The sequence below is a fragment of the Trachypithecus francoisi genome, unplaced genomic scaffold, assembly GCF_009764315.1.
Source record: "Trachypithecus francoisi isolate TF-2019V2 unplaced genomic scaffold, Tfra_2.0 Lachesis_group13, whole genome shotgun sequence".
NCBI lineage: Eukaryota > Metazoa > Chordata > Mammalia > Primates > Cercopithecidae > Trachypithecus > Trachypithecus francoisi.
In genome coordinates this window covers 26,075,629-26,094,535 of record NW_022681458.1, presented here as the reverse complement: position 1 = coordinate 26,094,535, position 18,907 = coordinate 26,075,629, and the positions used below count along the sequence as shown (strand labels likewise).

Sequence of the window (18,907 nt, the reverse complement as noted above, 5' to 3'; positions counted from 1 at the left end):
TGAACCAAAGACTGCCAATATTCCTGATTATGCCGCCTCCAAGCAGTGGGAGGAGGAGAATTCGGCCCAGCCAGAGTGCATGTACCTTTTTCTCTCTCAGACTTAAAGCAAATGAAAATAGACCTAGGTAAACTCTCAGATAACTCTGATGGCTATCTTGATGTTTTACAAGGGTTAGGACAATCCTTTGATCTGACATAGAGAGAGATGTTACTGCTAAATCAGACACTAATCCCAAATGAGAGAAGTGCCGCCATAACTGCAGCCCGAGACTTTGGCGATCTCTGGTAGCTGTCAGGTCAATGATAGGATGACAACAGAGGAAAGAGAACGATTCCCCACAGGCCAGCAGGCAGTTCCCAGAGAGTGTAGACCCTCATTGAGACACAATCAGAACATGGAGATTGGTGCCACAGACATTTGCTAACTGCGTGCTAGAAGGACTAAGGAAAACTAGGAAGAAGGCTATGAATTATTCAATGATGTCCACTATAACACAGGGAAAGGAAGAAAATCCTACTGTCTTTCTGGAGAGACTAAGGGAGGCATTGAGGAAGCATACCTTCCGTTCACCTGACCCTATTGAAGGCCAACTAATCTTAAAGGATAAGTTTATCACTCCTTCAGTTGCAGACATTAGAAAAAACTTCAAAAGTCTGCCTTAGGCCCAGAGCAAAACTTAGAAACCCTATTGAACTTGGCAACCTCAGTTTTTTATAATAGAGATCAGGAGGAGCAGGTGGAACGGGACAAACGGGCTTAAAAAAAAAAAATACGGGCCACCGCTTTAGTCACGGCCCTCAGGCAAGTGGACTTTGGAGGCTCTGGAAAAGGGAAAAGCTGGGCAGATCGAACGCCTAATAGGGCTTGCTTCCAGTGCAGTCTACAATAACACTTTAAAAAAGATTGTCCAAGTAGAAATAAGCTGCCCCCTCATCCATGCCCCTTATGTCAAGGGAATCACTGGGTGGACCACTGCCCCAGGGGATGAAGGTCCTCTGAGTCAGAAGCCACTAACCAGATGATCCAGCAGCAGGACTGAGGGTGCCTGGGGCAAGTGCCAGCCCATGCCATCACCCTCACAGAACCCCGGGTATGCTTGGCCATTGAGGACCAGGAGGTTAACTGTCTCCTGGACACTGGGGCAGCCTTTTCAGTCTTACTCTCCTGTCCCGGACAACTGTCCTCCAGATCTGTCACTATCCAAGGGGTCCTAGGACAGCAGTCACTAGATACTCCTCCCAGCCACTAAGTTGTGACTGAGGAACTTTACTCTCATGTGAGACATGCTTTTCTAATTATGCCTGAAAGCCCCACCTCCTTGTTAGGGAGAGACATTCTAGCAAAAGCAGGGGCCATTATACACCTGAATACAGGAGAAGGAACACCCATTTGTTGTCCCCTGCTTGAGGAAGGAATTAATCCTGAAGTCTGGGCAACAGAAGGACAATATAGACTAGCAAAGAATGCCCATCCTGTTCAAGTTAAACTAAAGGATTCCACCTCCTTTCCCTACCAAAGGCAGTACCCCCTTAGACCCGAGGTCCAACAAGGAATCCAAAAGATTGTTAAGGATCTAAAAGCCCAAGGCCTAGTCAAACCATGCAATAGCCCCTGCAATACTCCAATTTTAGGAGTACAGAAACCCAATGGACAGTGGAGGTTAGTGCAAGATCTCAGGATTGTCAGTGAGGCCGTTGTCCCTCTATGCCCAGCTGTACTTAACGATTATACTCTGCTTTCCCAAATACCAGAGGAAGGAGAGTGGTTTACAGTCCTGGACCTTAAGGATACCTTTTTCTGCATCCCTGTACATCCCAACTCTCAATTCTTGTTTGCCTTTGAAGATCCTTTGAACTCAATGTCTCAACTCACCTGGACTGTTTTACCCCAAGGGTACAGGGATAGCCCCCATCTATTTGGCCAAGCATTAGCCCAAGACTTGAGCCAGTTCTCATACCTGGACACTCATGTCCTTCGGTACGTGGATGATTTACTTTTAGCTGCCCATTCAGAAACCCTGTGCCATCCAGCCACCAAAGCGCTCTTAAACTTCCTCACCACCTGTGGTTACAAGGTTTCCAAATCAAAGGCTCAGCTCTGCTCACAGCAGATTAAATACTTAGGGCTAAAATTATCCAAAGGCACCAGGGCCCTCAGTGAGGAATGTATCCAGCCTATACTAGTTTATCCTCATCCCAAAACCCTAAAGCAACTAAGAGCGTTCCTTGGCATAACAGGTTTCTGCCAAATATGGATTCCCAGGTACAGTGAAATAGCCAGACCATTATAAACACTAATTAAGGAAACTCAGAAAGCCAATACCCATTTAGTAAGATGGCCACTTGAAGCAGAAGCAATTTTCCAGGCCCTAAAGAAGCCCCTAACCCAAGCCCCAGTGTTAAGCTTGCCAGTGGGGCAAGACTTTTCTTTATATGTCACAGAAAAAACAGGAATAGCTCTAGGAGTGCTTACACAAGGTCTGAGGGATGAGCTTGCAACCTGTGGCATATCTGAATAAGGGAACTGATATAGTGGCAAAGGGTTGGCTTCATTGTTTATGGGTAGTGGGGGCAGTAGCAGTCTTAGTATCTGAAGCAGTTAAAATGATAGAGGGAAGAGATCTTACTGTGTGGACATCTCATGATGGACACTTGTGGCTGTCAGACACACAATTAACTTAAAGGACACTTGTGGCTGTCAGACAACCATTTACTTAAATATCAGGCTCTATTACTTGAAGGGCCAGTGCTGCTACTGTGCACTTGTGCAACTCTTAACCCAGCCACATTTCTTCCAGACAATGAAGAAAAGATAGAACATAACTGTCAACAAGTAATTGCTCAAACTTATGCCGTTCGAGGGGACCTTGTAGAGGTTCCCTTGACTGATCCTGACCTCAACTTGTATACTGATGAAGTCCCTTTTTAGAAAAAGAACGTCAAAAAGCAGAGTATGCAGTGGTCAGTGTAATGGAATACTTGAAAGTAACCCCTCACTCCAGGAACTAGTGCTCAGCTGGCAGAACTAATAGCCCTCACTCAAGCACTAGAATTAGGAGAAGGAAAAAGGGTAAATATATATACAGACTCTAAGTATGCTTACCTAGTCCTCCATGCCCATGCAGCAATATGGAGAGAGAGGGAATTCCTAACTTCTGAGGGAACACCTATCAAACATCAGGAAGCCATTAGGAACTTATTATTGACTGCACAGAAACCTAAAGAGGTGGCAGTCTTACACTGCTGGGGTCATCAGAAAGGAAAGGAAAGGGAAATAGAAGGGAGCCACCAAGCAGATATTGAAGCCAAAAGAGCTGCAAGACAGGGCCCTCTATTAGAAATGCTTATAGAAGGACACCTAGTATGGCGTAATCCCCTCCGGGAAACCAAGCCCCAGGACTCAGCAGGAGAAATAGAATAGGGAACCTCACGAGGACATACTTTCCTCCCCTCAGGATGGCTAGCCACCGAAGAAGGAAAAATACTTTTGCCTGCAGCTAACCAATAGAAATTACTTAAAACCCTTCACCAAACCTTTCACTTAGGCATTCATAGCATCCATCAGATGGCCAAATTATTATTTACTAGACCAGGCCTTTTTAAAACTATCAAGCAGATAGTCAGGGCCTGTGAAGTGTGCCAAAAAAAAATAATCCTCTGCACTGCAGGCCATACATTTCAATCCCTATATCTTTAACCTCCTTGTTAAGTTTGTCTCTTCAAGAATCAAAGCTGTAAAACTAAAAATAGTTCTTCAAATGGAGCCCCAGATGCAGTCCATGACTAAGATCTACTGTGGACCCCTGGACCAGCCTGCTAGCCCATGCTCTGATGTTAATGACATCGAAGGCACCCCTCCTGAGGAAATCTCAACTGCACGACCCCTGCTATGCCCCAATTCAGCAGGAAGCAGTTAGAGTGGTCGTCGGTCAACCTCCCCAACAGCACTTGGGTTTTCCTGTTGAGAGGGGGACTGAGAGACAGGACTACCTGGATTTCCTAGGCCAACTAAAAATGCCTAAGCCTAACTAGGAAGGTGACCGCATCCACCTTTAAACATGGGGCTTGCAACTTGGCTCACACTCGACCAATCAGATAGTAAAGAGAGCTCACTAAAATGCTAATTAGGCAAAAACAGGAGGTAAAGAAATAGCCAATCATCTATCGCCTGAGAGAACAGTGGGAGGGACAATGATCGGCATATAAACCCAGGCATTTGAGCCAGCAATGGCTACCCTCTATGGGTTCCTTCCCTTTGTATGGGAGCTCTGTTTTCACTCTATTAAATCTTGCAACTGCGCTCTCTTCTGGTCCGTGTTTGTTACGGCTCGAACTGAGCTTTCGCTCGCGGTTCACCACTGCTGTTTGCCGCCATTGCAGACTCACTGCTGACTTCCATCCCTCCAGATCTGGCAGGGTGCCCGCTGTGCTCCTGATCCAGCAAGGCACCCATTGCTGCTCCCAATCGGGCTAAAGGCTTGCCATTGTTCCTGCATGGCTAAGTGCCCAGGTTCATCCTAATCGAGCTGAACACTAGTCACTGGGTTCCACGGTTCTCTTCTGTGACCCATGGCTTCTAATAGAGCTATAACACTCACGGCATGACCCGAGAATACGTTCCTTGGAATCTGTAAGGCCAAGAACCCCAGGTCAGAGAACACGAGGCTTGCCACCATCTTGAAAGTGGCCCACCACCATTTTGGAAGTGGTCCGCCACCATCTTGGGAGCTCTGGGAGCAAGGATCCCCCGGTAACAATACCAGTGTATGGAATACCAAGAAAGATAATGAAAACAGCATAAAGTCGTTAGGGGTTAATCAGAGAAAATGCCCTCTTCAACTTCTTCCCCAAATCTTTGTCCTTCTAGTAACCTGAGCTAACTTAAGAGTTATTGCCTGAAACTACATACTGGCAAAATTTTCAGGAAGTACTCTAGTGAGTGAAATATCAGACAGGAGCAAGAGTCAAAAAGCATTCTCTTAATCCTAGCTTTGCAAATGATTTATTGTGCAACCATAACCCTGTACCTTGAGTCAATTTCCTCACTTATGCAGGAAAAAAAATCTGAGGCATCCATCCATCACAACTGTTCCAAGTAGAAGAATCCCCTATAAAAGGAGATGAGCATGTTGGAGTATTAAGCACTTAAAATGAAGATTATATTTGGTAATCAAAATGTAATTTTGATAACCCATTAAAAGTAATGAAATGAAGAAAAAAATTTTTAGTAATTATCCCAACAGGGGTATGTTACTAACAACTGTCTTTTCACTTGGAAATCTGACTCAGTTATTATCACAGTGAATTTTGTATGCTATGGTATAAAACTAAAAGCCAATGAAATTTATTGCTGGGATCATTGTTTAGGAAAAAAAAAATTGACCCCATCAAGGCAAAAGCTTAGTCACTTCTTTGATTCAACAGATGGTCTATTCACTCGGGAGGCTCGAAGTCTGGTTCCAGATCCTATCACTCCTCAACAGTTTGTGTAATATTTAGGTCTTTAGTATTCATATTCCATCTATTTACAAATGATACTGGTGACAGTCCACCAGTGGAAAATGTGTGTCACAACCTTTTCTTTCCCGCAGCACTGCTGACAGGTAGCAATCCCGTCTTCTCGTCAGACTTGACTTTTTTCCTCAACCAAAGATTTCCTTACCAAGGCCTCTGCCAATCGCAAAGAGACAATTTATGTGACCCGTGGCTTGCTTTGTAACCCACAACATGTTACTGGCCTTCTCCCTCCCTCTTTGCAGATCCATTTTTCATCAAAGCTACTGTCTCATTAAGGGGAAAAACAGCAGAGAAAAATTCCCTGGTGGTATGCTCCCAAGTTGTACAGTTAAAATTTATCATTTAAAATATTTTAACATAGCAATTCGCATTTCTGTTTTTTTAAAGAAAAAGTTCTTTTTTTCTGAAAAGAAAACACTTTAGAAAAATACACAGGAAATCCAAGAGATTCCATTTTACATCTATCAGATTGGCAAAAGTTTAAAACACAAGTCTTGAGAGGATATGGAGGAATGGGAACTCTCATCCCACGGTGGGGAAAAGTAAATTGATAAAGCTAGTATGGAAAGCATTTGGCCACACTGGACAAAGTGTAAAATGTGCCTAAGTCTAGAGAGGTACTCTAGAAAAACACACACATATGCAAAAGGAGACATATAAAAGAATATCCATTATGATGTCACTGGTAATAAATCGAAAGTGTTCATCAAAAGACCATGGACAAATAGATTGTGATATATTTATGCATGGAGTATATGGGTCAGAGTGAATAAACTCAAGCTACCTAAATCAGTGGAGATAAACTACACAACATAGTGCTGAGCAAAACATAATGTTGAGCCCAAAAAGCATAATGCAAAAGGATGTGTGAGTGGCATGCCATTTACATAACATTTAGACACTTGCAAAATAATACTATGTGATGTAGTCAGGTATATAAACATATAGTAAAAAATATAAAACAAGCATAAGAATGTTACACACTGAATTAATGATAATGGTTTCCTTCAGGAACAGAAGGAAGGAGGCAGGAAGGGAGGGAGAAAATGGAACCTACCAGGTTTACACAGGGACCTCCAAGGTACCTTTAATGTTTGATTTCTTTTAAATGATAACACAAATAGATGCTGAAGCAAATACGACATCAAAATATTAGAGTCTGATAAAGTTGGGTAGTAGACACATGAAGGTCTGTTATTTGTATGCTTGCCAATGTGCTTGAAATATTTCACAGTTTTCTTAATGATGTATTGGAATTGCATTCGACCATAACTAGGTTTCAGTTACAAAGTACCAGAGAAGGCTCATTACAGTGTAAGCTTACCTACAAGCCAGTTCAAGGATAGCTTTATAGCAATGCTCTCTGAGTTGATAAATTCCGTTCTTTGGTTTTGTCCATTTTGTAGGTAACTCATTGACCTAGGTTTTATTTTTTTACGCACTGTCCTCCTTGCCCTGTTTATTATGATACTAGCTTGGATTTCTTTTCCTGAGGGGTAGAGCTAATTCAGAGCTCATTAAATGCATAACTCCAAACTGTTCCATTATGTACTACCTCTATCTTCTCTCCACTGAGCATCATCTGCTATTGTGTTTACTCCATTACCGAGCTTAATTAAGTCCTTCAAGAGTTTCTCATAATCCTTCAAACTTCTGGTTGTTGGCAAACATGTGCCATTTATTTGTATTGCTTCTGAATTATTAACAAATATGTTTTTAAATTGTCTCTAGGTTTCTAAAAGTCAACTCACTGTTCAATGAATGCTGTCTCTCATTTTACATATTTGCCCATCTCAGCTGGTTTTTGGAATCCGAGATCGGACTTTTTATCTATTATTAAATTATACCTCAAATTACTTAATGCAACAGTTGTTCATGGCCTTTGGGAAGATCACACACAAAAAAATGTAAAGCACTAGATGTTCCTAACCACAGATACTCAGTCAATCCTTTCAAGGAATTTCCACAGATTAGAAAGACACAACCTAATTTATTAAAACGATACCACGTTTGCTGCCTGTGCAGTCATTGCTTTTTCCTGTGAAAGGTAAAATTTGCTCAACTCATAATGTGAATTCCCAAGATCTCTCTTCTCACATTTTTAAAAAACAGGTTAGCCATTAACCAGATGGCAGCTCTTGAAAGATATTCTCACCATTAATAGTAAATGATACCGCTTTATTAGTGGTTCAGTCTTATTCTGCACTTTCTTTTTTTTTTTTTTTTTTTGAGACGGAGTCTCGCAGTAGCCCAGGCTGGAGTGCAGTGGCCCCGATCTCAGCTCACTGCAAGCTCCGCCTCCCGGGTTTACGCCATTCTCCTGCCTCAGCCTCCCGAGTAGCTGGGACTACAGGCGCCCGCCACCACGCCCGGCTAGTTTTTTTTTTGTATTTTTTTAGTAGAGACGGGGTTTCGCCTTGTTAGCCAGGATGGTCTCGATCTCCTGACCTCGCGATCCACCCGTCTCGGCCTCCCAAAGTGCTGGGATTATAGGCTTGAGCCACCGCGCCCGGCCTCTGCAGTTTCTTAAGATTTTTTAAAACGATAGCCAGGGAGAACAATCCCATTCAGTCCCCTTGACTCCTACAGCTTTCACTGGCAAACTCAGACCAGCAGTCTGCCACTTGGTAGAGCGAAGTAACTTGAGGTCATGTAGCATTGTGTTTAGCCTCTGTCTTCCTTGAGAGAACACTGATGAATAGTTTCATATGATTTTACTGTATGGATGCTATCATTGAATTCTGGTTACTCTTTCACATTTTGGGTAATGTTGCCTTCAAATTCATTTTGAATTTTGAAAGTTCCAGTTTCTTACGCAATCCTAGTTGATAAGTATCCCCTTTGTTGTTTATTCCTGTGTAGATATTGATCTAATCTGTGTGTCTACACCCACAGTAGAGAATCATTACTCATTCATTCATTCATTCAATCCAAACATGGCTGTTGAACATCTTCTGTGTCCATAATGTGGAGATGCTGTTGGTGGACAAGAAAATTATAACCGTTTCTACCCTTAGCGAGAATAATGAGAAATAGGAAAAAAACACAAGGTTCATAGTGGAGCAAAACAAATCCTAGTCACTCCATCTTTATTTTGGGCCATTATACCTAAGAATTAGATCTAAATTAACATAATACCTTTCAGGCAATTACTCCTCTTTTCCTAGTTTGAAACTCCCAAGATTGAACTTCTCTAAGGCAACAATAAAATTAAATCCTACCCACAGGTCCAAAAATTAAAAGAAAGTGGGATGTGAACCAGCACGTGATCTAGGTAACATGGCATATTTTGCCTCTTCCCTCTTGTCCTTTTTTATGCATATTTAGTGAACCTTCAGTAGCCCCTTCCGTGTCTCAGGCAGACAGACGGCTTTTATTCTTTTAGCCTAATGATATGAAGAAAAACAGAAGGATGGGAAAAAGTCTTCAAGTGCTTCATCTGCAGAGATAACAAGATACTAAAATTGCAACCCTCATACCATCTTTTCTTCCTGGTTCAATATATAGAAAAGGTGAAAGATGCATGAAGCTGCACTATAAGACACAAGAAAATCTTCCTGTAAACAGTGGTGGCTTTCTTTTTGGAAAAATTTGACTATGTGAAACAGAAGGATGAGAACTCAGAAGTCATAATGCCCTTTTCCTGGCTCTAAATCAATAAAATGTAAGCGAAGGAAATTTACTAAATAGCCAGTATTTAATATCAACCCCTCAGTGCCTGCTGTGGAAAATATTGATGGATAAATAATAGAAATGACACGTGGAAGATACCTGAAAGCTTGAGCTTACCTCCAATTTTCAAATATCAGAATTGGTATAAGTTTATCATTGACTGCTTAGTATGTGTAAAGGAACAGTTAAGCCAGGGCAAATGTCATTAATGTCTCCCAGTCCAATTATTTCTTTCCCTTGCTATTGCCCCTCGTGTTTTGTTTCACTCAGGTCAACAAAATGAACTGCCAGCTTTTGCTTATTGCTCCTAGACATTCACAGATTCCCCCTGAGCACCAGACCCTTTTAATTTTTGCTTTTGGTGAGGTCATACAGTTTTTAATCTTGTGTTACTTCATAAAATGTTTAGGGAAATAAATGAACAGAAGCGTTAAATTCCAGGCAAGTGGCTTTCCACATTAAAATAGGCTGCTGAGGCCGGGCGCGGTGGCTCAAGCCTGTAATCCCAGCACTTTGGGAGGCCGAGACGGGTGGATCACGAGGTCAGGAGATCGAGACCATCCTGGCTAACATGGTGAAACCCCGTCTCTACTAAAAAATACAAAAAACTAGCCGGGCGAGGTGGCGGGCGCCTGTAGTCCCAGCTACTTGGGAGGCTGAGGCAGGAGAATGGCGTGAACCCGGGAGGCGGAGCTTGCAGTGAGCTGAGATCCGGCCACTGCACTCCAGCCCGGGCGACAGAGCGAGACTCCGCCTCAAAAAAAAAAAAAAAAATAGGCTGCTGAAATCAGACACAACAGAGAAAGCTGAAAAGAAATTAAGTTTAGATATATCAATAGGATTAATACCAAACACTGGTTGGGGATAGATAGGCTAATGGCTACCATTTATTGTATTCCTAATGTTTCCCTATATGTGACATATATTGTCTCTAATTCTTATAGCGACTCGGCTAGTTGGGGATTTTCTTTCTGCTATATACAGTGGTAATTAGAGGAATCCCATATGTAATTGAAAAAACTTTGCATCTTTATTCCTAAATCATTTTTCCTGCTTGCTTACAGGAAAATAAGGTATATTATTAGTAACTTTAATGCAGTTACTTACAATTCCTCTAAAAATATACAATGATGAATTCCCTGAACTAAAGGCCAGGTGCAGTGGCTCATGCTTATAATCCCAGGACTTTGGAAGGCCAAGGCAGGTGGATCACTTGATGCCAGGAGTTTGAGACCAGCCTGGGCAACACAGTGAGATGTTATCTCTACCAAGAACACAAAAAATTAGCAGCTACTCAGGAGGCTGAAGCATGACAATTGCTTGAACACGGGAGGTGGAGGTTGCAGTGAGCTGAGATCGTGCCACTGCACTCCAACCTGAGCAACAGAGCAAGACTTGATCTCAAAAAAAAAAAAAAAAGATGCAACTGAGTCAGAAATTTATCATAGGATTTATCATAGAACTAAGACATATTCTTACTTAAATTTCAAAATGCTTTAAATATATATATTTATAAATCTAAGAAACAATCACCCTCAGCTGTTTGAGAAAAATCACTTATTTACACTTTATAGGCTAGAAAACGAAGACACTGTAAGAGTAAATGATATGCCGGAGGCAGCCCAGTCAGTAGCCATAAATAACACCCACTTCTTGTCACATCCTGTGGGCCATTCCATTGGGAAGTCAAGACTGTTATCTTAAGTGCTGTATTCCACTCAATGCTCCATTTTCCTGCTTGCTGCTGTAACTGTGGTTTCATACAGAGTACTAGAACTACCAGGTAATCCTTGAAAAATGTTCTAAGTCCCTCTTTCCTCCCCCTCGGAACCATATTATTTTAAAACTTTTCTCTGCCAGTGCTGGAAGATTCTCCTGTTAGTTGACCAGGAAGTTGAAAATCACTCCGTTTATTATTCATTTTTGCTTCCTATATTAATAGTTTCATGATGCCAGTTTCTGGCCAGGAAAGACAGATATCAATTACCCTCAGTTTCATGTTGCACATATTTGTATTCAAAAGCTTCAGTTAAAGTTTATGTTAATTGACTCTCTTAGGCCTGTTTGCTTTCACTTCTTAACAAAACAAGTAAACAGGCCAGGTGCAGAGGCTCACGCCTGTAATCCCAGCACTTTGGGAGGCCGAGGCGGGCAGATCGCCTGAGGTCAGAAGTTCAAGACCAGAGTGGCCAACATGGTGAAACCCTGTCTCTACTAAAAATACAAAAATAAAAAAAAAAAAAAAAAAAAAAACTATGCCTGTCGCCCCAGGTACTCTGGGGGCTGAGACAGGAGAATTGCTTGAACTCAGGGGAGGCAGAGGTACACTGAGCTGAGATCGCACCACTGCACTCCAGCCTGGGCAACAGAGCAAGACTCTGTCTCAGAAAAAAAAAAAAAAAAAAGGAAAGAAAGGAAAAGAAACAGAAAAGAAACCAAAAAAGCAAACAAAAAAATGGGGGAAGGGATTTAGATTTAGTTTCCCCCCTAAATAAAGGTGACCAAATTATTACACTCCTCCTTGGATTACTTTTTAACATTGGAATACTCTGATACATACTACTTTGTAGTACATTACCAAACTAACACATGGAATTATACATTTAAAAGTATGTGTATATAGAGATCTTAAATATACACATGCGCAATGCATATGTTTTAGGAAGCCCAAGAGAGAGTGTCAGGACAGGGAACAGAAAGATACCTGGAAGAAAAGATTGACAATGAAGTTTTAAATTAGAGGATCTTGAATTTTCAAATACAAAACTGATATTAAAGGAGCATTGGGGATTATATTTTGTTACTAGAGGCCTGGAATTATTCTTATTAATAGTGTTACACACATTGTATTGACCTCAGATGAAAGTATGAGTCCCACTTCACAAGTCCATATGCAGTTACATGTTATTTACTGAAATTGTTAATTTTTTTTTTTTTTTTGGAGACAGAGTCTTGTTCTGTCGGCTCTGCCTCCCGGGTTCACGCCATTCCCCTGCCTCAGCCTCCCGAGTACAAAATTACAGGTGCCCGCCACCATGCCCAGCTAATTTTTGTATTTTTAGTAGAGACAGGGTTTCACCATCTTGGCCAGGCTGGTCTCGAACTCCTGACCTTGTGATCCACCCGCCTCGGCCTCCCAAAGTGCTAAAATTGTTAATTCTTCCTGGCATTTTAATGCTCTTTTTTCTGAACAGCCTTCCCACCCTCAGGATAAAACCCAACCCTTAGCTCTCAGCAGGACTCCCACCAGCCCTCACCCGGTTCTAACTTTCAACCATAGGTTATCTCTCCTGCCTACTAAAGTGAACCACATTGTTTATATTTTGCAATAATACTTTTATAATTGTGCTACAGGGTTCAAAGGAAGATAGTCCCAGAGCAATGAATATTCTTTGTTCAAGCAATTGCCTTCTTTCTCTTCACCATTTGCAGCCTGATGGTCTTAAGGCTGGGTGGACAGGAAGGAGGATCAGTGGCCTGTGAAGAGTCCTTAAGGAGGCTGATGCATAAATATTCAAGCCCGTGACCCATCATTCCACCGCACACAAGCCCCCTGCTGACTGCTAGTCCTCTCGTGGTTTTCTGGAATCCATATAACCTGTTATTTCTCTTAAAGAGTTTGCTCAAGGGATCTCCTTTTCAATGACTGTAATAATAACATATGTAACAGAATGTGTTTTAATGCTTTTTAGCTTTAAAAGTACTTCCACAAATAACATCCTTTTGAGCTTCATTCACATAACCATGGAAGATAAACATCATTTCCTTTCTTATGGATTAGGGAATAAAAGCTCAATGATATTTGTAAGTAAACAAAGTTGGAACTTGAAATAGGAGTTGTAATTTCAAGCCCCACACTCTTTCCACGAAATCATTCGGTATATATCGTGTGAGCTGAAAGCTGATGGAAGTCTCCTCTAATTAAAACCTCTTCCCTAACTTGGCTATGTAACAGGTCTTTCCATACAGTAGTGGTTCTCTGGAGATGAGTGCATTTAAACCAGAATAATAGACTATGTTACTGAGATGTGTAAGACATTGGATACCTGACATATCTATAGAAATTACTGCCTGTTAGTAACACCTAGAGTCACCCAGCAGACAACAGGTGTCTGTGGTAATGGATAGTGGAATGTAAAAGTTTATAAGGAAAGGAGGCTGCATACTATCCTGAGCATGAGGTCATTCCTGAATATGACATCACAGTCAGAGGTCAAGACATCAGGGTTCAGTACAAAGGTATTAAGAGAGGGCTTGGACTCCTCATGGGAGACAAGGAGAAAAGCCAGAGTATCTGATGGTTTTAGAGCATTGATTGCACTTGGGTATCATAAGCAATTTTACATGAAAGTCTCTATATACCAAACAAGCAGGACAGAATCTACAAAAACAAAAGAAAAAAATTAACCACACTCAGTTTCTTTGGGATGAAGGTAATACTGATTTTCATTGTTTATCTAGAGTATACTAACTATTAATAGAAATCCTATATGCTTTACTATCTTGGTGCTCTCTTGGGGACAATGAGGTTGAAAACCACCATTCAGATGGGTATACCAAGGTGGAGTAGCTCACATGACATACCAAGCAGCTTTATCATGGGTATTCAATTCATTGAAAAGGTAAGTGGCATGTCATGCTGGGTGCCCTAGCTTTAACTCATGTGCATATTTTCCCCTTAAACTACCCTTAATCCATCAAAATATCATCTGGTATGGCTTGGTCTTTGTGATTTTCAAATTTATTATCATGAAGTTTCTCTTTCTTCCTTTTATCTTTTATATAAAGAATATTTTTGGCTGGGCGCGGTGGCTCAAGCCTGTAATCCCCATCACTTTGGAAGGCAGAGACGGGCGGATCACGAGGTCAGGAGATCGAGATCATCCTGGCTAACACAGTGAAACCCCGTCTCTACTAAAAATACAAAAACTAGCCGGGCGAGGTGGCGGCGCCTGTAGTCCCAGCTACTCGGGAGGCTGAGGCAGGAGAATGGCGTGAACCCGGGAGGCGAAGCTTGCAGTGAGCTAAGATCTGGCCACTGCACTCCAGCCTGGGTGACAGAGCGAGACTCCGTCTCAAAAAAAAAAAAAAGAATATTTTTGACCTATACCAAAGATAGCAATATTTTTTGAGACAAGGTCTTACTATGTTGCCCAGGCTGGAGTACAGTGACATGATCATAGCTCACTGCAGCCCCAACCTCCTAGGATCAAGTGATCCTCTCGTCTCAGCCTCCTGAATACCTGAGACTACAGCCACGTCCACCACACCTGGCCAAATTTTTTGGTTTGTTTTGTTTTGTGTATAAACCACATCTCTTTATGTTGCCCAGACTGTTCCCAAACTCCTGGGCTCAGGTAGTGCTCCACCTTAGCCTCCCAAAGTGCTGGGATTACAGGCATGAGCTACCATCCCTGGTCAGCAGATGTTTACATGTGTTCACCATTTCAGCTTATAGACTGCATTATTTCAGAACCCTCCTCCCCAGAAGTGCAAATAACCCTTTATTTATCAAGTGGCAATCTGAGTCACAACAGTTGATTTTCTCATTACTCAAATTAAACAAAATATTTGAACTTGTTTTCCAGTAATTCTTTAAATCCAAAGGTATAAAATGGGAGAAGGAACTACAAATGCTAAGGTCAAAGACACTCTCCTACCGACCTCAATGACCTTAATACTAAAACTTTTCAACTCCCAAGGCTGAATGGAGATACTTAACCATCAAAAGGGGGGAACTTAGCCAGAAGCTTCTCATAACTATTATCACCCCAACTGCATAAAGGTTGATGTGCTCATTTGAACTTAGGAACCAAGTAATGGTTACAATTCTTCATGAGGGTCAATTTACCTTACTGGCAGTTTTACATGTATACCATGCCATATATAGACCTGTCACAATATGATTGGAGAAGGAACTCAAAAAACCACTGTTGAAGGGCCGGTTGCAGTGGTTCATGCTGGTAATCCCAGCACTTTGGGAGGCTGAATCAGGCAGGTCACTTGAGGTCAGGAGTTCGAGACCAGCCTGGCCAACATGGTGAAACCCCGTCTCTACTAAAAATACAAAACTTAGCTGGGTGTGGTGGCACGCACCTATAATCTCAGCTACTTGGGACGCTGAGGCAGAACAGTGGCTCGACCCCAGGAGGTAGAGGTTGCAGCAAGCTGAGATCATGCCACTGCACTCCAGACTGGGCGACAGACCCCATCTCAAACACACACGTGCGCGTGCGCGCGCGCACACACACACACACACACACACACACACTCTTGACTAAAGTCAGTGAATGATACAGTTCTTCATGCCTGTGTAAGAAGCTTGTGCTATAAAGCCCAATTCTCAGTAACAATGAGCTTCCTATACTTTTGATGCACAAGACTTTCACTGTTTTAAATGTTAACTGAAATTAAGTGAACTGAATCAAGATTTCAAAAGATTTGGTGATAGGTTACAGTGAAGATTTGTGTGGCATAGCCCAGGCCTGGACTCAAAGCCTGGTTCCAACTCGACCACCCTAAGACCTTGGCCCACTGACTTTACTTTCTCTTTTTCTTAGGGGCAAACCAGAGACAACAGCATCTACCTCAGAGTAATATTTTAGAGATTAACCGAAAAGTGTAGGTAAAAGATTTACTATTGTCCTGGGTACAATGAGTGCTACTTCATCATGCAAAAATCTCAATTGTATAATGTGATTTATTTCAACAAGACCTGGCCTAAAGTAATTTGCTTTTATATGTAACAATTCTGCCTCCTCCATTTTAGCTTTAGGTACACAAGGATAAGATTCTTCCTTCCATAACATGGAATGTCATTTATTCAGTCATTTATTCTATAGACATTTTAGCACTTTATATTTGTGAGTAAATGCAGTAGAATTATTGGGGCAGGATGGGGAATGAAGAAGGGAGGAAGGAGAGCAGAAATGTTCAATAAAGCATCAATCTGCTTCCACAAGAACATCAATTACATAGGCACTTGAAGAGTCAAATAATGTTATGTAATCACAGATTCCTAATATAAATGAAAAGATCATTATGTAGTTTTTACATAAAGAACAAAAAGTAACAGTGGTAGAAGAAGTCAGGATCTCTGGATTGAAGGCCAGACAATGACAGAGGGGAAATAAATAATGGGAAGTATTTTAAGACATGGCAAGATGCTGTTTGCTCAGCTAATCAGTCATTCTGGCTAGCATCCATTGCTGTCAACTGTATTTATTGTGCACCACCTGTTGGAGTGGGGATGGCAAACCACCATCGTGATTGGCCAAAGGATCCAAGATTGTCTATACTTCATTTTAAAATACATCCAGATACGATGGGTTAAGTACATTAGTCAATTTTAACCTATAACCTAGCAACTATCAATTAACTTTTGTAGTTACTTCTAATCTACAATCCAGAGGCTGTTAATTAACTTTTGAAGTTACCAAATCAGGAATACACAGACCAGGGATACTTAAGTCTAAATGAGAGCCTCTAGGAGAATTCAAGCCAGCGAAGCCCTTTGCATGGAAATGCTTCTCCTGTCTGTACCTTCAGTCAGTCCTGAGATGTATTAGGTAGCATGAGGGCATGCACCACCATGCCCAGCTAATTTTGTGTTTTTAGTAGAGACAGGATTTCTCCATGTTGGTCAGGCCTGTCTCAAACTCCCGACTTCAGGTGATCCACCCACCTCGGCCTCCCAAAGTGCTGGGATTTCATGCGTGAGCCACCATGCCTGACCCAGTTAATTATTAATATTGTCTATTAAGATGAACCTGACAATCATGAATGTCCAAATTGGATCAGGATATTCTTCACGGATTGGAAAGCACTGTCAAATATTTATTAAAATGGTTTACTGCAAATACAGATTTTAGCTTCGATTAACACACAAATTTTTTCTGTGTGTTTGTCACTGGACTGAGTCTTAAGAGCAAATATAGATATGAAAAATAAAATTCTTACCTAAATGTGCATACAGTCTTCATGTGTGTGTGTGTGTGTTTTGTGGTGGGGGGAGTTCAGAAAGATAAGATAAAAAAAGACAAGTATATGTACAAAACAATTTCAACTGGCATGATTCTTCTTATGCTAATAGAGTCATGCACAGGGTATGATATTAAAGTATGAAATTTGGGCTCCTAATACAACTTGGTGGCAGACAGTAGAGTGAGCAAGTGAGGGCTAGAGAAAGTGGTACCTGCTATGTGTTTTGAAGGATAAGTTGGAGCTAACTGAGAGAACAACAGAGAAGGGAGAGAATAATATATTCAAAGGCATAAATGTAAGAAAACTCTTGAGGAGCCTGAAGTATCATAAAAGCCCCATGATAATGCAATAACTTGAATTCAGATATAAAGCAATTGGATCACCTGATCATTTCATTATCCTTGCAAGACAGCCCTCTGCGTTTTACATGATTGAATGTTCTAGATCCCACTTATACTGCTATGGCAGTATTTCCTTCAGTTCATTGAGAGTGGCTGGAGTGTGAAGTTTGTGGCAATGAGTGATGGAGAGGGGGCTGTGTAAGAGATGGCTCTGAAGAGTTAGGTCATGAAAAATCTTAGGTGCCACACGATAGAGTCTAGATTTTATCCTGAATGTAATGTTGAGTCAGAAGAATATTAAGCAGAGAAAATGGCATGTACGGATTTATGTTCAGGAAAATAACTGGCATTAATATATAAGATCAACTGAAGGAGCTAGAACATATGCATGGAAATGGGATAATATAATGAAGATCTGAACTAAGGCAATTGTAGCAGAAATGGAGACAGAGGGTTTCAGCAGACATTTGGAAGGACAAATCAACAGAACTTAGTGACTAAAGGGTGTGGACATGAAGGGAAAAATGGCTGCCATCTTACTGTTTTGAACAACTCGGTAGAAGACGAATTCATTTCCCACATTAGGCAATGTCCAGTTTGGGAAAAAGGGAAGATAAAGGATTTAGTATTAGATGCATTGAAAATGTGTAATATACCCACACTTCCTTGATTATTTTTCTTTAGGTATTACAATTGGATTAGTCTAATGTAATGAAAAGCTATTAGATTGCAATAGGTGGAAGTGAGCTGGATTTGATTCATTTTTCAAGAGTTGATGGGGAGATTGGAAACAAAGCTGTCAGAGGCTTAGTTTGACATTATTTGTCATCAGCTCAAACTAGAATTGTAATAAATGGGAAGAGGAAAAATTGATTTCATTAAGGAAGAGGAAACGAGAATGGAGATACCTGTTCTTGGAAAAAAGACTGCTAATTCCTGGTGATGATCATGTAGTTGTCATTAGTAATGCTGAATTATGTTAGTGATGTGACACAGTGGCTCCTGGAATGAGTTTTAGTAGCACAAAAGGGTTAATTTTTTTTTGGAAACTTTATTGATTCCTTGAGTTAACTATTCCATTAATTGTTCACATATATCATTTATATATGTCCATCCATCCACCCCTCCCTCCCTCCCTCCATTTAATAAGTATTTATTGAACATCTGCTAAATGCCAGGCACATTGAAAGAGCAGGGAGAGTTTAGGAAATTTTTAAATAGAAAGGATAAAATTGTGGTCTGAACAGTCTCCTGGAGATAATATGGGATCTAGGAAACAAGATAGCAATTAATAAAGTAGATTAACACCTACTTTTTGCTGAATTAGTTTTAGCTATGGCTCAAGTTTTGCTTTATTTTCTTCCCCAGGCCTTATTTATACTGTTTCTTTAT

At 41.2% G+C, this 18,907-nt stretch overlaps 1 protein-coding gene across 1 annotated transcript in view; it reads right to left on the bottom strand.

The window, feature by feature from the left end:
- Window positions 1-18,907, bottom strand: part of ABCA12 (ATP binding cassette subfamily A member 12) — a 214,955-nt gene that overhangs the window by 148,069 nt on the left and 47,979 nt on the right. The gene's annotated exons all lie outside the window — the stretch shown is intronic.